Source organism: Cynara cardunculus (genome assembly GCF_001531365.2).
Source record: "Cynara cardunculus var. scolymus isolate 2C chromosome LG 1, CcrdV1, whole genome shotgun sequence".
Classification (NCBI taxonomy): Eukaryota; Viridiplantae; Streptophyta; class Magnoliopsida; order Asterales; family Asteraceae; genus Cynara; species Cynara cardunculus.
Window position 1 is genome coordinate 9626343 of NC_037528.1, and position 9976 is coordinate 9636318.

A 9976-nucleotide genomic window follows, 5' to 3' on the forward strand; every position below is an offset into this window, starting at 1 on the left:
ATTAATTATGTTGTTTTTATAAATTAAGAAAAATAAAAATAAAAATTAATTTATTGATTAATAAATATCATATTATAGTGTGTATATATATATAATATCATAATTAAATCCTTACAAATTTAATTATAAAAGAAAAAATAAATTAGTGGGTCCTATTGACCTCCCCATGATGCGTACAATGGCCATTAACCTCTATTCCATTAATCTCCCTTCATAATACATGATGCATGTAATGGCTCTCATTAACCTCCCCATTAACCTTCATTGGAGATGCTCTTAGCTTAACAATAAAGGGCGCATTTGGAATTTTTTAAATCATTTAAGATTTTATGAAAGGATTTAGGGGATGTTTAATCGAATCTTTTAATCAACTGAAATGATCAATTCTGTTTATCAAATTTTTATATTTTTCTTAAAAAAAATGTTTATCAACTTATGTGGTATCAAACTGGAGTTTTATAAAAAGTATTTGGATTAGGTTACGCCGGTATCAAAACGTAATAAGTTGATTTTTAGTGTTTGACAAATTTTGCTTATACATGTAAAATGACACCCCTCTGTCCTCGTCCAATAAAATGGTTTTAAATAGAAGACCATGAAGCAATCGCAACAGAAGAAGAGAATGTCGATTTTGAAGACGAAGCAATCGTCTTCAAAATGACAGCCTCCTCCGTCCTGACATCTGTAAACATAAGACCATAAAGCAATCACAACATATTGGAGCAGAAATGTAAACAAAAGCAGATAAAGGAGAAGTTGTGCCTTCCACTGTGATCGTCATTTTTGTGCCTTCCCATTGAATCATGTAGAAGTAGAGAAGGTCGATTTTCCATGGAATGAAGAAGCTGGTCGATTTTGCAGTGGAAAGTTTTAACTCACAAATCGATTTCGATTTCGATTTTGTAGGTGAAGGTCGATTTTTTGATTTTGCAGGTGAAGGTCGATTTTCGATTTTGCAGGTGAAGGTCGGTCGATGTTGATGAACCGGTTGCTCGAATGTGATGAGAAGGTATTAGGTTTATGGTTAAAATGGTAAATTGGTTTTCAAAGCTAATAAATTGAATCTGATAAGTAAGAAACTTCTAACTTATTAAAAACTCTTTATTACCGGTTTGGCAATGATATAAGCATTTATCTTTTTCTCCATCCAAACACTAAAAACTGCTTATTACCAACACAACACCGGGATAAGTCAATAAACAGTTTAAATAAGCAATTTCAAAAACCCCCCTTAGACGTTTGGTTTATTTATGGAATGAGATTGAATTCCTCACATTACACAATTCATGGATTTGGTTATTTCATCCCCGTTGATAATCAATATCATTCCATCTCATTTTCTTAAAAATGCGAAATTATCATCATCTTCCCTACTTGATTTACCTAGGAGGCTAGACCTATATGACCTTCATTTGAACCACCGTCGACTACCACCTATCTAAACCTCCGCCGACCACCACCATTTTGAACCACCACCACCAATATATAAATCACCACCCATCTAAAACATTGTTCTGAATCACCGCCGAACACCATTGAGTGAAAGACCTGACCATCACCAATTTGAACCACTGTCGACCACCGCCGAACACCATAGAGTGAATGACCTGACCATCACCGATTTGAATTATTGTCGACCACCATCGATCTGAACCACCACCGACCACCACATATATGAACCACAGTCGACCACCGATTTGAACTACCACCATTATAAAAGGAGTATTTTGGTCATTTACTCGTTTACTCATTCCAATTCTGAAACTACATTCCACCAACCAAACAAACATATTCCAAATCACTTAACAAGTTTCATTCAAATTCATTCCAACCAAACAGGCAGTCAAATTCCATTTCAATTCATTCAAAGTCAAATTTCTTTAACAGATTCAGTTACTTCAGAAAAACATTTTGCGAACCAAACGTTCCCTCAAATAATTGAAAATTGTCCAAAATAAATAAGGACGAGTAAAACCCGACATGATCCAAAGAACCTGGCCAACCGAACTGAGTTTTTGGATAAAACCGATACTTGATTGTATATAACCGGTTGTAGTGTTTAGATTGGGCTTGCATAATGGCACTCGAACTTTTTAGCAGCTTTTTATATTTGTTGTTTTACATGGTTAATCACTTGATTGTTTTTTGCGATTTTTGAGTACATGCAAGTCATGGTTTGGGTTTTTATGATTTACGACTCGAGTTCATGTATGCAGTCATGAACAATTGCACCTCGAACTCATTACTGATTTTTATGATGCACAAACAGTCATTAATATGGTTTACGTAATTTACCAGATGACTAGACGGTATACAGCTTTTATGTGTGAGTTTTCGTCTACAGAAATCTATTCGATCGATTGTTCCCTGTTTTTAATTATGCATTAAATCACCATAATTAAAATATTTTTCATTTTAAATTAATAGTAAATAAACAAAGTCATGGTTATTGATGTTTGACTTTTGAACAAGAAGTGGTCAAAGGAGTAAGTTGTGATCACTTGTGACATTAAGAAGCATTAATGGCAAATTGACCAAAAGTCAAGGGGCATTTATGTAAATAACACAAAGAAATAAGTTTGACTTTTAATTTCAAAGGACAAAGTAGCTTTATGCACCGACTTACCAAATTTCCAATAATAACCACATGGCATGTTTCTCTTCCAAAGTACTATTGGGTTAACCAACCATTTTATCATCATTATTATAAATATTTAAATTTATTTTTTCGGTAATAATTCGATTCATTTTCAATTAGGCCTTAACACCGGCGAGACCTGGGAAGGCAACCCGATTGGGAGTATTTCTCTTTAGGAAAAACAGGGGGAAATATTGGGCCAAAAGCTTTAAGAAAGCTATAGTAAAGGCAAGACTGAATTACCTGGGATGCCTGTGCCCATAAGAAATCGCGGACCGCAGATGGCACATCGAATCCCCGGACGATCGCAGACAAGTCTAGTAGGCAAGGGAATTGTTATAGCAAGCATGAGCTGCCATGGGCATTTTTCTTTCCTTGGATGCTTCTCCGATAGTATCTTTCATCATAAAATAGGTTTCGAGTCGGCTTGTGGGTATCTCACCACATTTCAAGGGTACTGGAGAACAGTCAGAAAAATCTTCAGTGATTTAGCAGAACTCAAAACGACGGCCTCTGAAGAGGATCCCCAAAAGCACAGAGTTGAAATTATGTTCCTGTTATGAGCTTTTTTTTTCTAGCGTAACTGCAGGATATGCTAAGATTTTGGTGGGATTTGAAGTTGGGTTTTATTTCAATCATGCCATAGGTACAGACCCAGTTGTACATACCTCGACAAATTCTAGGGGTCCAAGATAACAGGCAAACAAATATTCACTGGTTTAGAAGAACTTAAAACGACGACCCTTTGAGGAGGATCCCCAAATAGGCATGGCAATGGGGCGGGGATGGGGCGGGTTTTGTAATCCCTGTCCCCGGTTTGTAGTAACGTCCCCCCGGCCCCGGTCCCCGGCGGGTACGAGGATTATCATCCCGTCCCCGGTCAAATCTCTACCAATCCCAATCAAAACCCGGTAAAATCCCGATCAATCCCCATAAATAATATCATTTAGTTTGATTCTACCGAAGATCCCCGGCCCCGGCCTCAGTTTGAGTAACATCCCTCGTCCCCGATTTGAGTGTACCCGAGATCCGCGGCCTCGGGATCCATTTTAGCAGGGAATCCCCGTCCCCGTTCGGATCGGGTGAACCGAGTTTCCCACCGGGCCGGGACAAATCACCATCCCTATCCCCAAAGGCCCACAGTTGAAATTTCGTTTCATTTGTGAGTTTTTTCCAACATAATTGCATAATTTGGTAGGGTATGGTGGGATTTGTACTTGGTTATTTCAATCATGCATTATGTTTTTATGAAAGTCCGGAATTGATATTCAACATACATCGGATTTGGAAATCTCATGGGATTAGTTGGTATTGCATGACATTTCATATGATTTGTTGATAATAATATTTTAAAATATGTTTAAAACGTTTATTTTGTAATAATTAATTAATTAGAAGTAATTTTAAATATTTTTAATTTGTTTTTATAAATCATCTATAAAAATGGAATTTAATTTTATTCGAAGTCCTATAAATCAAATACACGAAGATTTATAATTCTTACATGAAATCTAAATCTCTCAAAAATATTCTGTCAAACCAAACGATCTCTTAAGATATGTTTGATCTACATGATCGAATCGTCTATGAGAGGCTGTGTCTTGAAGCTAGGGGTGTTCGCGGTCTGGTTTGGGCGGTTTAACCCCTTAAACCACAAACCAAACCGTAATGGCGGTTTATAAAATTTTCAAACCGAGCGGTTTGACATCAAGTGCTCAGACCGGTCAAACCAGACCACGAAAAGGCGGTCTGGTCTGACCGGTTTAGGCGGTTTGGGCCTTTAATGGACTTTAAATATTAAACTTAAAAAACATATATAATTTAGAATTTTAGATTAAATATCCATTTTAACAAAACAAAATATCCAAACAAATAAATATAATAATTAAGCAGCTCTTGAGTTTAAAGTCGAAGCAATCCAAAGTAGAAACAAATAAATATATAACATATTAGAAAACAAACAAATTAACAAAGTTACAACTCTACTCACAACCTTCAATGGTTCAATTCTTGAGTCTTGAGTTCTTGACCAAACAAAATAGAAGTCAAATCTAAGTTGGTTGAATCACTTGGTTGATGTCTTGATGATGTGCGCCGAAATCAAACCATGGATTAGAAAGATTAATAGATTGATGAAGTTCTTGAGGGATTTCAATATTTGGAGACCGTCAATATCAAATGTGTCGAAATGTTCAATGGTTTAATGGTTTTAGTCGTCGATTTTGATTATGTTAGATGTTAGACTTAGGGATATATTTGGGTCATAGTCAATAAGTTAAGAAAGTTGGGTTTGCTAATATTAAAATAGATAGATAAATATATATATATATATATATATATATATATTTGGCGGTCGGTTTGGTCCAAACTGCCCAAAAAAGATTCCAAACCGCAGACCAGACCGGACCGGACCGCCCGGTTTTGTTATTTTCCAAACCAGACCAGACCGCCAGACCGCTCAAACCGCAAAAAACGGTCCGGTTTGACTTGGTTCGGCCGGTTTGAGCGGTCCAACGGTTTTTTTGAACACCCCTACTTGAAGCTCGTTGCTGAATAAGGTATGAACAGATTCTTTCGGTATCTTAATAGGGTTCCTTGTCTTGAGTTTTGAGTTACACAATTTTTTATCTGTTAAATTTTAGGAAGAACTACACAGGTAGGCGACTTCTTGGCCGAGGCTTTTAAGCTACCGATTTGAGATGTTTTAAAGGTTGTTTTGGGATTGTTTTGAGGCTGTTTTCAGGGCTGGTTTGGAGTTGTTTCAAAGGCTGTTTAGGAGTTGTTGGGGGACTGTTTTGAGGGCTATTTAGAAGCTTTTAGGAGCTGTTTTATGAGTTGCTTTAGCATGAAGCGCGATTCAGGTGAGTTTTCTTGTTAAATATTGACAAAATGTATATTCTTATGAGGTTAATGTTCTTACCTTTTATCCGACAAAATTGGAATTGATATATGAGATGGTTAACTTACATGGTAGGAGTGATGTGTGTATGATTGTAACGGTCCACATAAGGATATTCGTTTTACGTGGTGTCATTGTCGATCTTGATTGTGATGTCGACGGGATGAACACTCAAGTGGTATGTATTTGATGCGACTATCGTGGCTAGTTACCCATAGGGAACGTGCTGTCGCAACATCACATTTAATTGATTTATGTGTGAATTTGGATTAAATTATCATCGTTTTTTTTAAATGCATTAAATCAAGAATTACTCACTAGACCCTTATGTCTAACCTCATTATTTCAAACTCTAAATGTGTTTCAGGGCACTCGTTAGTAAGAGGCGTGGGCAAAGGCAAGGGTAAGATGTGACCCGTTTTGACAGAGGATTATGGCAACATGAATCTTGTTCTACTTTAACAGATTTTAGACCTGCAACTAGACACTCGTAATAAGTCCTCTCAGTGGTTCCACTATAACTGGATGAATTGTTTTCCTTACGCACAATGTATTGGTTTAGACCAAATTTGAGCTTGCTATTGAACTTCTCGCTATTTTTTTATTAACCTGGATATCCAACCCGCTATGCGAGCCGACTAATCCCAGGACGACCACTTGCTTTGCAGATAGCCCGGAGTCACCGCATTTGAACCTCAGTGGCCACCAGGGGATTTTTATTTCTCCTTGGATTTGAACCTAAGACCTCCTGGTACTTTCGACCTTTGGAGTCAAGCTTGAACCAATCAGGCACCACCCTTGTGGTTACTTCTCGCTATTTGTAGTTATTATCTGAGTTTTGGAATGTTACACTGGTCTTACATTTGGTTTAAATGAAAATTTCTTCGGCTCCCTTGTCATCAGGTCACCAACGTGATTTAGAAATCATGTAGGAAGGGATGGTATTTAATGGGAATCCATAAGATCTGTTTGTAATAATATTTTAAAATATGTTAAATATTTGTTTAATAATAATCAATTAATATAAATATTTATTTTTGTAATTAATCATTAAAAAACGGAATTCGGTACCATCATAAAATCTACAAACCAAACTTAATTCACTCAAAAACATTCTGTCAAATCAAACACCGTTCATTGTATGAAAATTTTGACAAACAACCAATTCTTTTTTTTTTTTACAATATTTATTTATTTAAAATTATTATTTCTTTTTACAAAATACGAAAAGGAACAATTGTTAAGAACTTAATATCAAATAATTTCATTATTTTTTTAGTAATTATTCGACAAAAATACCGATTTCCACATTACTTTAGGAAAAAAAATCATTAAATATTTTTAAACACGTAATTTAAAACGTTTTTTGCTTTTAAAATCTATTTTTTTTTAATAACAAAAATTGTTGATTTTCCGAATTTTTTAATACAAAATATAATTTTTTTAAATTTATATATGAAATCGAGATTAATGTTTATCCGTTCTTTTTTCTTTATTAAACTTGATATTCAATTCACTATACGAACCGATTAATTTTATGACGATCCCCGTTTTGTGGATAGTCCAGAGTCATCGCATTTGAACTTTCATAGTCACAATGTAGTTTTTATTTCTTTTTGGATTCGAACCTGAGACCTCCAAACATTTTTTTATCTTTAAAGTTTAAGCTTAAACCAATTAGACATCACCCTTATTATAATTATGTTTATCTGCTTTTGGTTCTCGGCATTTAAAAAAAGATGCTGATATTCTCTTTTTAACCTTTTCCTTTTTGTCTTCTATCTAACAAAATTCCAAATACTCGTGTACACGATATTTTTAAATTTCGTTGGACAACTCAAAAGCTACTTTTATTTCCTTTATTAATTCTCTTTTTTAATATTTTATGCTATGATAATTTATATTATATTATAAAATATTTGATAAAAATTTTTAGAAATTATTTTTATATGTTAAAAATTATTTATTGATGTATGTTACTTAAAATTCAAGATTATAAGTAATTGTGTTAAAGTTTCGTATTTGAATTCTTATAACTAACAACAGATAAACATAATCAAATACAGATCTTATTTCAAAATATAAAGTATATTTAAGATAATCATTGAGTTCTGACAGAATATTTAATTATTATTTTTATAAAAAATAATATAATTGAACTAAAAACAAATTACTTCGCTATCTACGTTATATTATAAAACATTTGACAAAAAAAGTCTTAAAAACTATTTTTTATGTATATACTGACGTATATTACTTAACATTCAAGATTGCAAATAATTATTCATAATCAAAGACATGATAAACATCTAATCTTAAAATATAAAAAAATCTAGAATATAATTAGGATAATCATTGAATTCTAACATAACACTTAATTATTATCGTTATAAATTAAACGAAAATAAATTTCTTTATTATTAAATCTAAATTAGTTATAATAAAAGGTTGAATTAAAAAAATTACACAAAAACGTAAACTTTTAAATAGATAATTTCAAACTAATATCAATATATTTTTTTCAATCTTTTTGAGATATTTGAATTTATATTTTATTCAAAATAAAAACAATCGTTTTATCAAAACCACATAAAACCGTGTTATTATATTAACATGGACAACAAATAAAACGAAACACTAAAATCTAGATGTATCACGTTGATTGCGCGAGTACCTTTCTAGTTAAACCTAAATTAAATTATAATAAAGAAATTGAATTAAATAAATTACATAACTTTAAATAGTTAATTTGATACTAATGTCGATATATATTTTCAAAATTTTATTATATCTTCAAATTTATATTTTATTCAAATAAAAACATTATCGGTTTCTCAAAACCATATAAAACTTTTTATAACATCGACATAGACAAATAATAAAATGTATATCGCTACATTGAGTGAAGTCTCGTTCCAGTACCAAATAACACACACACACACACACACACACACATATATATATATATATATGTGTGTGTGTGTGTGTGTAGAGGGGGGCTCAATCATTTGTTAACCAAGTAAACAATATTAACTTTGTAACCCTTGTAACCCGATCAAAAAGTAAAACAATGATTTTTATACAAAGTTCATAGGTGAAACTAAATAACTAAAGTTCACAGGTGAACCAAACAATCCCTTTTGATGGTGGGATCTTTTTTTTTTAGTTGTTGAATCTCTCTTTAATTGATCAATATGTGATAAAGTAACGGAGACTTGCAAAGGTTTCCTCGAGCCGGACAGAATCAGCCCAACAGAATGTTTTCGCCGTTGCTCAATTGTACAAATAATAATCCACTTCGTTACATTGTCGGGTAAGTTCCGACCCCCATGAAAGGCGTAACGATTTGAACATTGTCTCGGAAATATTACCCAATAGGGTAAGTAAAGCTGGTAAGTTTTGAGTAGCGCTTACCCAGTAAGCATTTGGTAAACGACCTTTAAGTCATTATCAAACAATGTAGTTGATCGAACAAGTTACGAGTCTCGTTAAACTTATTAAACTACTAACAAACATGTCTCGCAAATATTATCGTCTATCTATCCTCATGATTTAAATTTTATATATATATATATATATATATATATATATATTTATTTATTTATTTATTTATTGAAAAGTCAATATTTTTGAATTATTTAAAAAAAAAGAATCGCTTGGAGTATAAATCCATTATTTTGACTGAATAATTTGGTATGCATTGGGAAAAGGAGGAAAAGGATGGTCCATTGGCATGTGCATTATGAATAAAGCACACTGAAGAGTAAAGTACACAAATAAGCAAACCCCATAATAAATCTCAAATATTAATGGTTTTTTTTAATGATTTAATACAGAATGATTAAGTGATTAGAATAAGTAAAAAATTATTTATGTGTAGGATGACAAAAATGATGGTTTGATTATAGCATCTTCAAAAACAATGTTAAAATAAAGATTTAGCAGTTTTTTTATTAACCTGGATATCCAACTTGATATGCGAACCGACTAATCCCAGAACGATCACTTGCTTTGCGGGTAACTTGGAGTCATCGCATTTGAACATCGGTGGCTACAAGAGATTTTTTTATTCCTCATTTGATTTGAACTCGAAGCCTTTAGACACTTTTGATCTTTGGAGGCCAAACTTAAACCAATCGGACATCACTCTGTGGTTTAATTTTTTTGTTTCAATATTTATGATAAGATAAAGAAAAATAAGCGTGAGAAGATGAAATCTCCGAATTTAGAGAAAAACTCTAAGGGTGCGTTTGGTTTGCGGGAATGTTTTTGAGGGATTTGGATTCCCTTGAGGGATTTGGATTCCATGGGATTTGAATTGGATTGGATTTGAAATCCATTCCTCTGTTTGGTTTGTAGGATTTGGTTTCTAATACTTCGTATAATTTTTTTAATTTAATCTGTGTTCATGAGATTTCAACCTAATCTGTCAAAATTGA